Source organism: Sciurus carolinensis, chromosome 9 (assembly GCF_902686445.1).
Source record: "Sciurus carolinensis chromosome 9, mSciCar1.2, whole genome shotgun sequence".
NCBI classification, from domain to species: domain Eukaryota; kingdom Metazoa; phylum Chordata; class Mammalia; order Rodentia; family Sciuridae; genus Sciurus; species Sciurus carolinensis.
Window position 1 is genome coordinate 19479504 of NC_062221.1, and position 17859 is coordinate 19497362.

The window sequence follows — 17859 nt, forward strand, 5'->3', positions numbered from 1 at the left end:
GCTGGAGGATTGCAAGTGTAAAACCTGGGCACTTAGTGAGATCCTGTCTCAAAATCAAAAAATTTTTAAAAGAGGGTGGGTTTGTGGACACCCCAGATTCAAAAAAAAAAAGGAAAAAAAATAAGAAAATTTATTTATATTTCCTTACATAACAAATTATGACTGGACATAAAAGAAACTAATAGTGTTTGGGGTGGTACAAGGAAGAAGAATAGAAGAAAACCATTTTGCAGTGTACTTTTATATATTTTTATTTTTGAGTCTGATATTGTTAAAAACTAAAGAAAATTTTCATCTATTACTTAAGAAGAGAGCATATAAAAAGTATGAGGAAATGTATGCAGGAGAGGTCATTGTAGCTAACAACAATGAATCTTTATACAGTGGAATAGTATGCTATGGATCCATTAAAATGACAACGTGAATCTTTACTAACATGGAAATATGTCTACCACATCTTGTTGAGGAAGAAAAAATATCATTTTATTTTGTTAAATAAGAATTAAGAAATAATGCATATAAAAAAAGCCACAGTGCCAGCATACCATAAACTCTCAATAAACATTAGCAATAAATCTGATTTTGGGCTGGAGCTAGAGCTCAGTGGCACAGCGCTGGCCTAGTATGTGTGAGTCCCTGGGTTCAATCCTCAGCACCACATAAAACTAAATAAATAAAATAAAGATAATCTGTCCACCTACAACTACAATTTTTTTTAAAAATTTTGATTTCTTTTCATCTATAATTATCTTATAGATGTGTTTTTACATTGGGTGATTCTTTTAGACCAGTATTTGCTCATTCAGTTATCTTTCTTTCCTTCCTTTCTTCCTTTGAAAAAATTCCTAATTCCTTTCCAGTGACTCCTCTTTTCCCCACTATAAGATAGGAAGGGAAAGAGAAGAAAAAGAAATTTTTTTTTTGTTCTCATGACTCCCTGGTCCCTTGCCAAAACTCATCAGTTCCAGGATCTTAAACCATGGCCCAGAAATCAAATCTAATTCTGTTCTTTGACACCATCTGGATAACCAACTGTTCTATTCTATTTACTCTTTTTTTCTTCTAAAAGGGACTGCCTTTGGCTGGAAAGTCATGGGGAAAAAAACACCACCATCTACATCTATGCCTCCAAGTCCTTCAGTCTCCTAGCAAGGACCCCTCCCTTGTGACCCTTCCAATATGCCCCTATCAGGCTAATCTGACTCTTCTTTATCTCAAACTTCTAGAACATTTCCGCTTCAACTCATCGTTTCACTTCAATAAGCTCAAACTGAATTAATAGACCTGATCTCTCAAGTAGATTTTCCTCATTTATATTTGTGACGTCACCATTCTTCTAGTCCCTCAAACCAGAAATCAAAGAATACTCTGAATTATCATTTTTGCCATCACACTCCCATTTGGTCATCAAACTTACTGTTTTTGTCTTTGAAATATTTATCAGATTTTGCCTTTTCCTCCAACTCCATTTTACCTTTATGATTCTGGGACAAGTTATTGTCAATTCCTATCTAAAGTAACTGCAACAGCATCCTGTTACAGTTGTATATGAAAGTAGCCCTTGAAAAGCTCATGTGTTAGAAACATGTCCAATGTAGTAATGTTCATAGATGAAATGATCAGATTATGATGGTTGTAACCTCATCAATGGATTGATCCATTTGATGAATTATTAACTTTAATGGAGTACTGGGTGGTAACTGTAGGCAGGTGGAGCAAGGCTGGAGGAAGTAGGTCACTGGGCATATGCCCTTGGGGATTATATCCTGTCCCTGGATCTTTGCTCTTTTTCTCCTTCCCAGCCACTATGAGCTAGCAGCTTTCTTCCACCATGATTTTCTTCCTCATTTCAGACCCAGAGCAATAGAGTCAGCTGACCATGGACTGAATCTCTGAAACTGTGAGCTGAAATAAACTTTTCCTTCTCTAGTTATTCTTGTCAGATATTTTGGTCACAGTGATGAAAAGTGAATTAACACAGAAACTGATATTAAGAGTAGGATCATTGCTGTGACTAGCCTGATCATGTGATTCAGAAGCCTCTGGTACTGATTTATGGGAAGAGTTTGGAAAAGTTCAGATACACAAGCTGGAGAAACCTCAGAATCTTGTAAGCAAAGCTTACAATTCTGGTGAGAGCTCAGAAGACCAGAATACAGATAGGAATGCAGACAGTAAAAACAGTGCTCATGAGGTTTCAAAAGGGAATGAGGACTCTTGGGAATTGGAGAGAGGCCACATATGATACATTCTGGCAAATGACTTATCTATATTTTGTTCATGTCTTGAGACTTTGCATATGAGACCAAACTTAAAGGTGATGATGGACTTGTTAATCTGGTAGAGGAAATTTCATAGCCAGCACAGCATACAGGCACTGGCAAGAGTATTGCTGGATGTTTTTTTGCTAGGTTTACTATGTGAATAAGCAGCAGAGAGCAGAGAAGAAAGATTTTTAACACTTGCAGTTTGACCATAAAGGTGTGTAAAAACCTGGATCCCAGGAAGTTGTGGTTATTGAAGAAATTACCATCACTAAGAAGAAGCTAAGTACCTTGTACAGAGACAATAGAAAATATGCCTTGAAGGAATCTCAGCAATCAGCAAGATCATACCCACAGCAGGCCCAGGAGTAAAATCTCTTCCTCTAATAAAAGACCATGGGGGCAACTGCTCACACAGGGGTTCCTAGAAAGTTATTTCCCCAGAATTAGTTTTACTGCTTTCAGTTGCCCAGGCACTCAAAGGCCATGATCCAAGGAGATCTGGCTACTGCTTTATCTGGTAGTATATCTTCTTATCAACCACATGGTCCTGATTTCTGCAGGAATGCAGGATGCTGGAGTTTTAGGGTTACAAAGACTTCCACCAAGGTTTCAAAGAAAGACCTGTGAGGCCTGGCAAAATGTGGCAGGGTATAAATCCCTTGAGCAGCCCATGAGAAAGAAATGCATGAAACTGTGAGAATTAAACCAAAACTGGAATGAAGACCCCAGGGATTAAGACATGCCAGTAATGTGGAATATCTGCAAAGAAAAGCTGTTGGCTGCAGAGAAAGCCAGCCTAAGAAGGGAGGCCACATGGGCTGCAACCAACAAGGCAACAAGAGCAGGGCAGCCCAGGTCCTTTGGAGTTCATATCTCACCACTGTGTACATGAGATGCCAAACAGGGATTTACAGGACCTAATGTTTACCTGGCTGAGTTTTGATCTTGTGCTGTTTCTGTGCCTTCTTTTTAAGCACTTATTCCTTCCTTTTGGAATGGGAATGCTTACTCTGTGCCACTATATATTGGATGCATGTAACTTGCTTTTGATATTTTCAGGGCCTGAGAGCCAAGAGTTTGCTTTGAGTCTTGGGGGAGACTTTGGACTTAGACTTTTCAGCAATGCTGGAACTGCTAATACTATAAGAACTCTTAGAGATGGACTGAATGCAATTTGCATTGTAAGATGAACATGAGATTTTAGGGGTAAGGGTAAACTGTTATGGTTTGTGTAAGGTATAAAGCCACCTTTCTCTCCCGTTACAGGAATTTTGGGCTTCCCCACCACCTGTCAATCTGCATTCCGCCCGCCTCTTACCATACAGGAATTTCCGCTTCCGCTGCCACCATCTTGCTGCCTCCCACATTACGTTCTAACATGTTATTGGTCCATCAGTCAGTCTGCAAGATTTCTCCTCCACAATTGGTTCCTCCCAGCCCACGAAATTCCAATATCTGGGAGAAGCCATGCGCCATGTTCTTTTCTTTTATTTTTCCACCCCGAGCGGACTTTATCCAGCCCCATAAAATAAAGTCTTTTGCGTGAGTTCTCGTGTCTGCGGAGCGTATTTCTGGGAACTACGTGCGAGCCACAACTGAGCCAGCAACCCCTAACAGTTTGGATATAAAGCATTCCCCAAAAAAGCCCATGTGTTGGAAATATGATGTCCAATGTAACAATGATCAGAGATGGAATGACTAGATTATGAGGGTTTTAGCCTCATCAGTGGATTAATCCATTTGATTAACCTATGTGATGAATTAATAATTTGAATGGACTACTGGGTGGTAACTATAGGCAGGTGGGGCAAGGCTGAAGGAAGTAGGTCACTGGGGGTGTGTCCTTGGGGATTATTTCTTATCTCTGAGTCAAGTTGCTCTTTCTGTTTCCTGGTTGCCATGAGTTGGGCAGCTCTCCTCTACCACACACTTCCACCATAATGTTCTGCCTCATCTTCGGCCCAGAGCAATGGAGTGGCCAACTGTGGATTGAATATGAAAAACTATGACCCCAAATAAACCTTTCCTCCTCTGAGTTGTTCTTATCAAGTATTTTGGTCATAATAATGAAAAAATGCATCCTAACTAGCCTCTTTGAATCCCAATCTTTCTCTAAAATCCATCTGTATGTTCCCACTGTCACATTACTCTGCCTTTAAAAGATTCAAATGAATCAAAAACTTCCCTCAAGGCTTTCCTATTCAAGAACCTAGAGTTCGCTACAGACCTACTCTCTACCTTATCAAATTTCAACTCCTATGCCTAGCTCTCAATACCCTGCCTAATATAGCACCTATCAATACTTAGCTCCTTAATACAGACACTTTGATCGGAGCAATCAGTCCAGTGCCCTCCCTGACCTCATTCTATATGTGCATATTTTATTTCCCTAAGCCTTTATTCTCACCGACTCCCTTCTGCTGGAACTTTTTAAACACTGCTCATCTTTTAAGGTCCAATACAAATTCTATCTTTAGAAACAAGCCTTTCCTGACCTCTCCACTCACTTGTTTCCTCCTTCTTCTCCTCCTCCTCCTCCTCCTTTTTCTTCTTTGTTTAAACATCTGCAGTTGTTCTTCCAATCTAATTTTCATAATCTAAGCACTTTGTTATCTAGTTGACTCAACTCAGGGCAAGTTTTGTTTCTAGTTACCAAATTCAAATATGCTATGTCATATCTCCTTTCCTTGATGGACAAAAATTATCTTCTTCCTATCTTAGATTCCATAACTTTCCATTCACCATTCATTGTTGAATTTTATCGTATATTCATTCAAAGCTTTTCCTTGTCCACTGCAGGCCAGATCTATAGGTCCAGCGACACGAAGCGGGGGCAGCTGTGGTCTGCTATTTCACTCCTCCTATTCTCTCCCATTGAAGACTATGGGAAGGAGATATATTTCTCTCAGATGCTTCTGTCTCATTCTTCTAGGTTCTATCTCCCCTAGTGTACTGGCAAAGGGAGGAAAGAAATAGAAAGGGACATATGTCTCATAAGTTGGCTGCTGTTATATAATGAATTTTTGATGTATAAACTTAGCTAGACTGAATTACAGTTCCCAGTTACTTAATCAAACACTAATCTAGGGCTGAAGATGTTGCTCAGTGGTAAAGTGCTTGGCTAGTGCTGACAACAAACAAAACAAAACAATACTAATCGAAGTAACACTATGAAGGGCTTTTGCAGATGTGGCAAAAGTCCCCAATCAGTTGACTTTAAGTTTATGAAAAATAGACTATAGTAGGAATAGGCCTGACCCAATCAGGTAAGTCCTTTAAAACAGAGGCCTTTCTTAAATTCAGAGAGTCAAAATATTTGATGCTCTTGGAGTTCTAACCTGCTCACAATATATCTTTTCTTACTGCTTGTGGACAAAAAGCTTCAGACATACTTATGGGTTTCCAATTTGCTTTCTGTCCACTTGCCTGACTGAGGATTGAACCCAGGGCCTCCAGCATATTCAGCATCAACTAGTTCCTAATATCCCCTTCCCACCCACCTGCCTGCCCAGACTTCAGACTTACTCATCCAGCCCCACAATTGCATATGCCAATTCCTCATAATGAATCCCCTGCTGGTTCTGCATCTCAGATTGAGCCTGGACCCTGATACTTGTTGGAATTCTCCCTCTGCTCAGGTCTTTGTTTCTCTGACATCCTCTAGGTTGCAAGTATGCAAATGCAGTTTATCTCAAGTAAATTCTCCGGGCTCTCCTCAATGCACACATCCCCAATACGGGAAAACTGTATCCTGTGGCTTATAGTCCACAGATTTTTGCTGTTTGGTCTGCTTGCCTGTTGAGAAGCTCTCTTGGGAAGACACTAACAGTATTTTCTTAGCCCCAGGAAACTCACCTCTCCTTGCCACTCTAAACAGACATGATAAGGATCACTTATCACTGAACTCCTCTCCTACTTCCTCTGTGCTCAGGAAAGCAAAGGGCAATTAAAATGTGCTGTCTAGGCAGACTTCCAACTGGGGATGAGAAGGCACACCCAACAGTTACAAATAACTAGTGACCTTCGCGTCAGTCAGCTTAAGCAGAGAACATCCCTCTCTTTTCCCCAATACGGAAAAAACATATTCTTCTTAGAATAAAGTCCCATGACTGCTAATATGATCCCTGTGACAGATGTACCTTCCAGAGAGAACCAGTAATCTAGTATGTTTGGGGTTTTATATATTTTTAGTTGTCAATGGACATGAATTAATTTATTTATTTATTCTTATGTGGTGCAGAGAATCAAACCCAGTGCCTCACACATGCTAGGCAAGTTCTCTACCACTAAGCCATAACTCCAGTCCCATGTTTGGGCTTTTTTAATGTTTGACATATTTAGAAGGAGAGGCAGGGAGGCGAGAGATCTGTGTCCCCTCGTATTGAAAGCAGACAGGCTTTCATAACTGGTTCAGCCAACAGAATATGGCAGAAGTGGCACACTGATCTTCTGAGACTGGGTCCCAGAACTGTTCCTTCCTGGCTGGAATACTGATGCATGGAGCCCTGAGCTGCCACATAAGTAGTTTGACTGCTGAGGCCACAATGTTGTGAGGAAGCTCAAACGCACCCACATAGAGAAACCACATGAAGAGGCTGTGAGAGTACAAGAAAAGAAAGAAATGCCTGGTCAGCCCCAGTTGCTACAGCCACCTGCTATTCCAGCCACCTACCTAGCTGCAAGTACATGAGATGCCCAGAGTCAGAATCCCTCACCCATGCCCTTCCCAAATCCCTGATCAGCAGAAATCACAACAGATAATAAGTACCTGTAACAGATAACTAAAAACATTCTACCAATTGAGCTACATACCCGGCCCTCTCCCCAATATTTTAAAGAATAAAATAGGAAGGTGAATATTCTTCAGTGATAGTTAAAAGTAGAAAACCTCTTAAGAAATGATATCTAGTCTTTGTAATGTATAAAGTTGCTCTCCCGCCCATCAGGTACAACTATTTTCCCTGCCTCCCAACCACTTGTCAATCTGTGAACATCCTAGCTAGCTGTTGGTTCATCAGTCAGCTTGCAAGTATCCTTCTCTGATATTGGTCCCCTGTTAGCTTGGCGGAATTCAACTGTTCCACTGTAGCTTCCTCACCATCTTTTTTCCATTCTTCTGTCTGTCCTACTCACTTTTCTCTATCCTCCTCTCTATCACTTTTCTCTATCCTTTCTCTCTAGTGTGCACCCTTTATTTTCCTTTCTATTTTCCTCTCATTTTCTCTCTTACCCTGCAGGAAGACACTGCTTAATAAATTCTCTTATGTGATTTCTCGTGTCTGGCGTGGTTTCGTGGGATTTCCTTACAGTCTTAATTGATTGACTTTGGAGAATAGAATATTTTGTCCTCCTGTTGTGGGATCCTTCTGAAGCAAGAAGAAAATCTTATTCAACAAACTCTTAGGCATTCCTGAGTTTCTTTGTTAGTCCAGTAGCATATATTAAACTAGCATTTGTATTGTATAATTTGTGTTCATTTCTCTCAGTAAATTAGTTTATAACAGATTCCAGAATTTCTCAAAGATGCTACCATTATATTGAGGCCCACTGATGCAAAAGTCTTCCAATCTAAAGGGATATATACAAATTTTCATCAGTCTCTCAAGTATTCATCTAATTCCAGGCTTTCATGAATAAGTTCTTGGAAAAAACCTGGAATCCTGATGGGCTTTTACATTTTGCAAATCTTTGAGTCTTTCAACTCAATTAATAAAACCAATTGCGGTACCATACACTTAGCACCATGGTAGGTGCTAGAAATATGAAAACAAATAAAAGAGATAATCTCTGTTCTCATAGATCTTACAGACTAGTAGGAAAGATGAGATGTAAGTTCAAATGTAGTATTTTATTTTATTTACTTTTTTTTTTTTGCGGTGCTGGGGATTTGAACCCAGGACCTTGTGCTTGCCTGGCAAGCAAGAAGTGAATAAAGAAAGCCAGGGAAGTACAGGGAGCTGTTGGAGCACAGGCAAAGACTGTTTTCCAGGTGGAAAAGGCACCTGAATTAGAACCTTAAGCATATGTAATAAGCAGTCAGGTAAAAAGAGGAAACCAAAGAGAGAAGAAATTTAAGAGTGAGAAATATTGGCTTTTAGTTCTGGCTCTGCTCCCAAGAAGAGTAATAATAATTATGTCTATTTTAAGAAAGTTTGGGATGATAATTTGTGAGTTTTTTTTTTTTTTTTTTTTTTTTTTTTTTTGGCAGTGCTAAGGGATTGAACCCAGGGCCTTGCACATGCTAGGCAAGTGCTACCACTGAGCTGTATTCCCAGTCCACAATTTGTCATTCAAATGATTTCACACTTCTAAGTGTTGTGATACCTCTCCCTCCCATGCAAGATCACTTTTGTGGTTGAGTGATCATAACTTTCTGAGCACTGCTTAAAGTATTCAGACTAACGTGCCACCTTCCTCACAGGGTTCCTTTAATAGGAGTTTACAGAGAGAGGACCCTCCAAGGCACAGGGGTCCATTTGGGCCAAAGAGACCAGCTCAGTCAAATAGAGATAATATGAAATAGAACCAAAGTCTGGGCTGGTGGCACATGCCTGTAATCCCAGTGGCCCACAGGGCTGAGGAGAAGGATTGCAAGTTCAAAGCCAGCCTCAGCAAAAGTGAGGTACTAAGCAACTCAGTGAGACCCTGTCTCTAAATAAAATTAAAAATAGTGCTGGGATGTGGCTCAGTGGTTGTGTGCCCCTGAGTTCAATCCCTAGTAACCAACCCCCAAAAAAGAAATAGAATCAAAGGAGAAGCCTGCCTAAATACAAATGTATCAACATGAAATGCCAGAAACAAATGGATTAAAAGGGTACATTGTTGGGTGTCCACTTGAAGGACAGGCACAATCTGACAGGCACAATCCAGTATGGAAAACATAAAACCAATAGTTTTGTCCACTATCTCAGTTTGAATCCTTAGGACAATCCTCTAATAATGGTTGCAGCAAATAGCACTGGTAATAACTTCACCAGAAACTATGTCTCCAGATTGACTCCTAAAGTTGTAAAATCCTTTGATATAAAGGTTAGCCAGCACTCTGCAGAGGAACAGAATAAGTGTGGGCAGGTATATGGAGGAGGGAAAGAGGGAGGCAGGGAGGTAGAGAAAAAGGTGAGGGGGGTTTTTAGAATGGTGAAATAGAGATGGTACTTTCTTGGTTCTCTGTGGCCAAGAAACCAAGAAAGCAGTAGGCAAGTTCTCAGCAAGGTGAGTGAACAAAAATAAAGGGGGGAGGATACATGACTGGAATTTAATACTGGATATTCAAAGCAGATTGGGGACTCAAGAGGTTGGATATAATAAAAGAAGGAAGAAATCCCCAGGGCCACGGCCACTGCCACAGCCAGAGGGACCAGCAAGAGCAGTCCTTCCGTGAGCAAAGCAGAGGGATAAGGGAATAAAGGAACATGCATTTCTAGGAGGCTTGAGGTGTGTCTGGGTAACAGACAGAGTTTAGAGATCAAAGACAACACTCTACTAAACTCAAAGAAACTACCCAGCTAAACTTCTCCTTATGCTGGAAAGAAGCTGAATCTATCCCAACTGCTTGTAGTGGACAGAGGAAGGAACCGTTTTGCAGCTTCAACATGGGGCCAGCAGCTGGAGAAGCTGATTTCTGGCAAACCTGAGTTTGACCCAAAATATAGAAGCTGATTTCTGGCAAACCTGAGTTTGACCCAAAATATAGAAGCTGATTTCTGGCAAACCTGAGCTTGACCCCCAAAACCTGGTAAACCCACACTGCATGACACAGTGTGCCTAAGTGACCAGGAAAAAATAAAACATTGAGAGAGGTTTACACAAGGAACAATTGGTTGTGGAAATGCACCCAGCTCTCCCTCTCCAGCTCCAATCTAGCTGCTTACAGAATCTGGCCAGGAATTTGAAAGGGCGGGAGCAGGAGAGATTGATTTTGGAGACTAAACCAGAGACCAGGGAACATAGGGTCCACAGGTGATGTAGTAGACTAATAATTGGCTCCTCCATCACATGGAAGCCAGGGGAGATTTTTAGGATACAGTCTTCCAGTATGGACTGGCAATTGCTGGTTATGGAGGTGCACTGACTTAAAATCTTCAGATCAACTGGCATTCAGCAAAGAACCCGGAGCCTACCTAAGTCTAAACCCTGCCTCCAGGTGTTCTGCCTATGGGATTACCTCTCTCACTATAGCAACCCCACCCTGAGGGTGCAGCAAGCATCACACTCCAGATGACCCACCTAAAACTGCTGAGAAGGGAAGCTGAGAACATTTTGAACTCCAACAGAAACAATTCTTTAACTTTTCATCAAGATCTTTTTTTTTCCCCTTTTCTTGTTTAATAGTGACCTTAATTGTTCATGGACATTTATATATATTCATATTTGGTTTTGTTTCTCATTTCTAGCATTTTTTTTTTTTTTCAGTACTGGGGATTGAACCCAGGGCCTCGTGCTTGCAAGGCAAGCACTCTACAACTGAGTTATACCCCCAGCCCCCTCATTTCCAGCACTTTTGATGCTAGTGATGCTAGTTATTTTTCATGGATCAGTTTCTTGAGGACTAGAATGTTTGATTAGTATGTTTCAGTTTTGTATTCTTTTTATTTTTTATATTTTTACATTATGTATATAAATGCAAGTGTGTATATATATATATATATATTTTTTTTTTTTTGTATATATATTTTTTCTCTCACCTCTTTCCCTTGATTCTTTCTTTGTTTTCTTTTGCTAACAGCCAGTCTCTGGTGTCCTTGTTTTGACTCTTACTTTAATTTTTTACTTCTATCGTCTCTCCTCCTCCCTCATAATTATCACATCATATAGCACTTCTGTTCTTTCCCTGTCCACCATTTGAAATTGTAAACCTTTTTGCAAACTTAGTGTTTTTATAGTAAGCAATAACTGAACATATCATTTCTCTTGATTGTGATAATTAACATTGTAGATGTCGTAGTAGGAACTATTTGGTTTAATGTTGAATATTGTTTGAATTGGTTGTTGTTATTATTTGTCTCCCCTGAAATGGTGAGGTACTGGAAACATTTAGGGACACTGTAAGTCCACAGTATACAAACTCTACTGCCTCATATTCATAGTGTTAGATGGGTAGACACAAAAAAAATGTGAAAAAGCAAGGGAAAAAAATCACTCCCCCCAAAAAAGATACTTCAATAACAGAATTCATCAACACCATAATGGAAGAAATGTCAGAGAAGGAGTTTAGAATATACATAGTTAGACACCTGCAAGGTAAAAGATGATGTAAGGAGTGAAATCAGAGGAAAATTATAGGAAGTGAAAGATCACTTCAATAAAGAGAGATTCTGAAAAAATATCAAGCAGAAATCCTCGAAATGAAGGAATCATTAAATCAAATTAAAAATTCAATGGAAAGCATCACCAATAGACTAGAACACTTGGAAGACAGAGTTTCAGACAATGAAGACAAAACATATGATCTTGAAAATAAAGTTGATCATGGAGAAAAGATGTTAAGAGACCATGAACAGAACTTCCAAGACATATGGGATAATATGAAAAGATCAAATTTAAGATTTATCAGGATAGATGAAGGCTTAGAGATACAAACCAAGACATCCCCAGACTGAAAGTAAGAGGATGGGTATCATTCACATGGATAATGTAAACAAAGCAGAGGTTTCCATCCTCATATTAGATAAAGTGAACTTCAAGCCAAAGTTAATCAGAAGGGATAAAGAAGGACATTTCAAACTGCTTAAGGGAATTATATACATCAAGAAGACTAAGATCATAACTATTTATGCCCCAAACAATGGAACACCTACTTAGATCAAACAAATCCTTCTTAATTTCAAGAATCAAATAGACCACAACACAATAATTCTGGGCAACTTTAACACACCTCACTTATCACTAGATAGATCCCCCAAACAAAAACTAAATAAAGAAGCTATAGAACTAAAAAATACAAATAATAATTTAGGCTTAACAGACATATATAGAATATTTCATCCACCTATGACTGAATATACTTTGTTCTCAGCAGTACATGGATCATTCTCTAACATAGACCATATCTTAGATCACAAAGCAACTCTTAGCAAGTACAAAAAAATAGATAATATAGGTAATATGGGGGGGGGGTTTGGAGTGAGAGAAGAAAGGGGGAACTTTATGTAGAAGGAAATGTGAGGGAGGGGGGTATGAAAAATGGTGGAATGAGACAGACATCATTACACTATGTACATGTATGATTACATGAATGGTATGAATCTACATCGAGTACAACCATAGAAACGAAATGATGTACCCCATTTGTGTACAATGAATCAAAATGCAGTCTGTAAAAAAATTAAAAGATAAATTTTAAAAATAGAGATAATGCCTTGCATTCTATCAAATCATAATGGGATGAAACTAGAAATCAACAATAAAATAAAAAAATAGAAACTACCCCACCACCTGGTGATTATAATATGCTACTGAATGACCAATGGATAGCAGAAGAAAGCAGGAATGATATTTTTAAAAAATTACTTAGAGGTAAATGAGAATAGAAACACAACATATCAAAATCCCTGGGACACTATGAAGGCAGTGCTAAGAGGAAAAATTCATTGCATTCAGCTCATTCATTAAAAGAATAGAAAATCAACAAGTAAATAACCTAACATTACATCTAAAAGTCCTAGAAAAAGAAGAATAAATCAATACCAAAAGTAGTAGAAGAAAGGAAATAATGAAATCAATGAAATTGAAACAAAAAAAATCAAAGAAACAAAATGTTGGTTCTTTGAAAAAATAAATAAAATTGATAAACCCTCAGCCAGGTAACAAAGAGGAAGAGAGAGAAAACTCAAATTTCTAAAATTTGTGATGAAAAAGGAAATATCACAATGGACACTACTGAAATACAGACAATAATAAGAAACTATCTTGAAAATTTATACTCTATAAAATAGACAATTATGAAGACATCACAGATTTCTAAAGACATATGACCTACCCAAATTGAATCTGGAGGACATAGAAAATTTAAACAGATCAATTTCAAGCAATGAAATTGAGAATGACATTGAAAGTCTACCAAGAAAGAAAAGCCCAGGACCAGACATATTCTCAGCCAAGTTCTATCAGACCTTCAAAGAAGAACTAACACCAAACCTCCTTAAATTATTCCATGAAATAGAAAGAGAGGGAACCCTTCCAAACTCTTTCTATGAAGCTAGTATCACCCTAATACCAAAACCAGACAAAGACACATCAACGAAAGAAAACTTCAGACCAATATTCTTGATGAACATAGATGCAAAAATTCTTAATAAAATCCTCACAAATCACATACAAAAACATATTTAAAAAATAGTGCACCATGATCAAGTGGGGTTTGTCCCAGGGATGCAAGGTTGGTTCAAAATAAGGAAATCAATAAATATAATTCATCATATCAACGACTTAAATACAAGAATCACATGATTACCAAACCCAAGGCTAACATCATTCTAAATGGAGAAAAATTGAAAGCACTCCCTCTAAAACCTGGAACAAGACAGGGATGCCCTCTTTCACCACTTCTGTTTAACATAGTACTGGAAACTCAAGCCAGAGCAATTAGATAGAAGAAATTAAAGGGATACAAAGAAGAAAAGGAGACCTCTATCACTATTTGCCAATGATATGATTCTATATTTAGAAGACCCAGAAAACTTCTAGAACTCATAAATGAATTCAGCAAAGTAACAGGATATAAAATTAATAACCATAAATCAATTGCATTCCTATATATCAGTGATGAATCAAGTGAAAGAGAACTTAGAAAAACTATCCCATTCACAATAGTCTCAAAAAAAAACCAATTTGGGAACCAATCTAACAAAAGAGGTGAAAGACCTCTACAATGAAAACTACAGTACACTAAAGAAAGAAATTGAAGAAGAACTTAAATGATGGAAAGATCTCCCATGTTCTTGGATAGGCAGAATCAATATTGTCAAAATGACCATACTACCAAAAGCACTATATAGATTTAATGCAATTTCTATTAAGGTTCTGCTAACATTCTTCATAGAAATAGAAAAAGCAGTCAAGAAATTCATTTGGAAAAATAGAGGCCCAAAATAGTCAAAGCAATCCTTAGTGAGAAAAGTGAAGCAAGAGGCATCACAATACCAGACCTTAAATTATACTACAGAGCTATTGTAACAAATATGGCATGGTATAGACACCAAAACATACATGAAGACCAATGATATGGAATAGAAGACAGGACAAACCTATATAAATACAGTCATCTCACACTAGATAAAGGCACCATAAACGTACATTAAATGGAATTGGGAAAACTGGAAATTCATATGTACCAAAATAAAATTAAATCTCTATCTCTCACCCTACACAAAACTCAACTCAAAGTGGATCAAGGACCTACGCATTAGATCAGAGACCATGCACCTACTAGAAGAAAAAGTAGGCCCAAATCTCCATCATGTTGGCTCAGGAACCAAATTCCTCAACAAGATTCCTAAAACACAAGAAGTAAAATTAAGAATCAATAAATGGGATGGATTCAAACTAAAAAACTTCTTCACAGCAAAGGAAACAATCAAGAACATAAGAGAGAGCCTACGGAATGGGAGATCTTTACCACCTGCATCTCAGATAGAGCATTAATCTCCAGGATATACAAATAACTCAAAAAAACACCAAAGGGGGAAAAAAAAAAAGAATAACCCAGTCAATAAATGGGCAAAGGGACTGAACAGACACTTCACAGAAGAAGAAATATGATCAGTCAACAAATATATGAAAAAACAGTCAACATCTCTAGCAATTAGAGATATGCAAATTAAAACTACACTGAGATTTCATCTCACTCCAATCAGAATGGCAATGATCAAGAATACAAGTAACAATAAATGTTGGTGAGGATGTGAGGAAAAAGGTACACTCATATATTGCTGGTAGGACTGCAAATTGGTACAACCACTCTGGAAAGCAGTATGAAGATGCCTCAGAAAACTTGAAACAGAATTACCATTTGACCCAGTTATCCCACTCCTCAGCATATACCCAAAGGACTTAAAATCAGGAGACTACATCAATGTTTATAGCAGTTCAATTCACAAAAGCTAAGTTATGGAACCAACCTAGGTGTCCTTCAACAGATAAATGGAAAAAGAAAATGTGGTACATGTACACAATGGAATATTACCCAACCTTAAAGAAGAATGGAATTGAAATTATGGCATTTTACAGTAAATGAATGGAACTGGAGACTATCATGCTAAGTGAAATAAGCCAATCCCCCAAAAAAACAAAGGCCAAATGTTCTGATATGTGGATGCTAACACACAATACGGGGGTGGGGAGATTAGAAGTTTGTTGGATTAGACAAAGGGGAATGGAGGAAAGGGAGGTAAGATGGGAATAGAAAGACACTGGAATGAATAGGACATAACTTTCCTATGTTCATATATGAATTCTACATCATGTACAACCACAAGAATGGGAAGCTATATTCCAAGTATGTATAATATGTCCAAATACAATCTGGGGGCGTGGCTCCAGGAGGGTGCTAGGTTCCTGGAGCCTTGGGTCTTCCTTGCTGTCAGAAGGCAGCTGGCTGACCTTTGTTCTTTTGAGACAAAGCTCTGAACTTGGGTCCTCCTGTTGTTCAGGTTTCTGGACTTGGTTGGAAAACAGCTATGAATGATAATATGCTGCAGTTTCCTGAAGGAAGCTGGAAGAACTACTTTAGCAAAATAAGGAAATAAAAAAAGAACATGGAAGATGTAGAAAAGAACATCCAATAAAGAAAAGCAGCAAGGAAAATTCTAAGGTGGCACAAGGGGATATCTCAGAACCTCAAAGAAACAATAGTGCAAGAGATGAGGAGGAAGGAAGAGGGTTCCAGAGGCAGCTCAGAAAAAATAATCTTATATTTTCAGCATAAAAAAATGGAATTGGGGGATAGGGTTGTAGCTCAGTGGTAGAGCGCTGGCCTAGCACATGTAAGGCACTGGGTTTGAGCCTCAGACCACATAAAAATAAATAAATAAAAAGAGGCATTGTGTCCATCTACAACTTAAAAAAAGGGAAATTGCTCAGTATGTGGCAGAGATGCTGGAACATTGGGGGAAAATTAACAATAAGTAGATAAAAAAAATGAGAAAATGAGGCAGTTATTAGCTTCAGAAAAAATGAAAACGTGGAGGAAAACAGGTTGCAATGCATTAGTTGGCTTTGTGAATAATATTGATATTGGAAGTGTAACATTGGCCATTGGTTTAACAAAAAAATATATATAATTAGGACATGGGGTAAGAAAAATAAAGTTAAGATAGGGGAGAGATATTTAGACAAGGATTAAAGTTCACAAATTAACAAATATTGGTATAAGGGGCTAGAGATTTAGCTCAGTGATAGAGCAGTTGCTTAGAATGTGTAAGGCCTGGGTTCTATCCCCAGCACCAAAATAAAGAAAGAAAAGAAAAATGGATATATACATATAATTTTTCAAAGATATGGAGAAAAATATTAGTGAAACTAAATAAGTTGAGGGTGGTAATCTATAGGGATAGGACTGGGTGTTGAGAAAGTAGGTATAAGAGAGACTTGTTTTAATCACAATTAATACTGTTTGACTTCTAAAATGATACACTTGGATGTGCTTATTTCTCTGTGTGTTCTCCTTTCATAAAAAAGTTTATTTTTAAACTTTTAAAAAACCACACTCTACTGTCATGTATAACTAAAAAGAACAAATAAAATTTTTTTAAAAAAAGAAAGAAAGAGGTGAGGGGAGAGAGACAGTTGATGTAAGGAATGGGCTCATAAAATTTTGGAGGCTGGCAAGTCCAAAATTTCCATATTAAGTAGCAAGATAGAGACCTAGAGAAGATCCAGTATTGCAGTTCCATTTCAAAAACTATTTGCTGTGGGAGGTTAGTGTTTTTTTGTCCTGCTTTGGTTGTTTGATTGGTTTTGTTGTTGTTTCCAGTACTGGGGATTAAACTCAGATCTTCAGACATGTTAAACAAGCACTCTGCCACTGAGCTACATCCCCAGCCCAGTTTTGCTCTATTTAGGTTTTCAAATTATTGGATGATGCGTACCCACATTATAGCAGGCAATCTGTTTTACCCAAGGACCACGGGTTTTGTTTTTATTGTTTTCTTGCTTCTTTTTTCCACGTTTTTTGATTGGTGCATTACAGTTGTACACATTGATGGGATTTTTTTGTTACATATTCACACATGCATACAATGTGACATACAATTTGGCTAATATAACTTCTCAGAATTTCCCTCTTCCCTCTAACCTCCCACTCTTTGGTCCCTTTGCTCTATCGAATCTCCCTTTGATTTTTAGGAGATCCACCCCATCATTGTTTTCCTTCTTCCTTTCTAGCTTCCACATAGAAGAGAAAATGTACTGCTGGGCCCTTAACCTTCTCAGTTTGACTAATTTCACTTAACATGATGACAACCACTGATTTAAATGTAAATCTCACCTGAAAACACAATTACAAAAACATCTCGAATGATGTTTGACCAGCCAAGTTGACACATAAAATCAATCCTCATAACCTTTTCCCCTACTTGTCCTCCACATGTACAGA

The 17859-nt window shown here is 38.2% G+C and overlaps 1 protein-coding gene across 1 annotated transcript in view; it reads right to left on the reverse strand.

Annotated features, from left to right (window-relative positions):
* Window positions 1-17859, reverse strand: part of Slc35g2 (solute carrier family 35 member G2) — a 42533-nt gene that overhangs the window by 2298 nt on the left and 22376 nt on the right.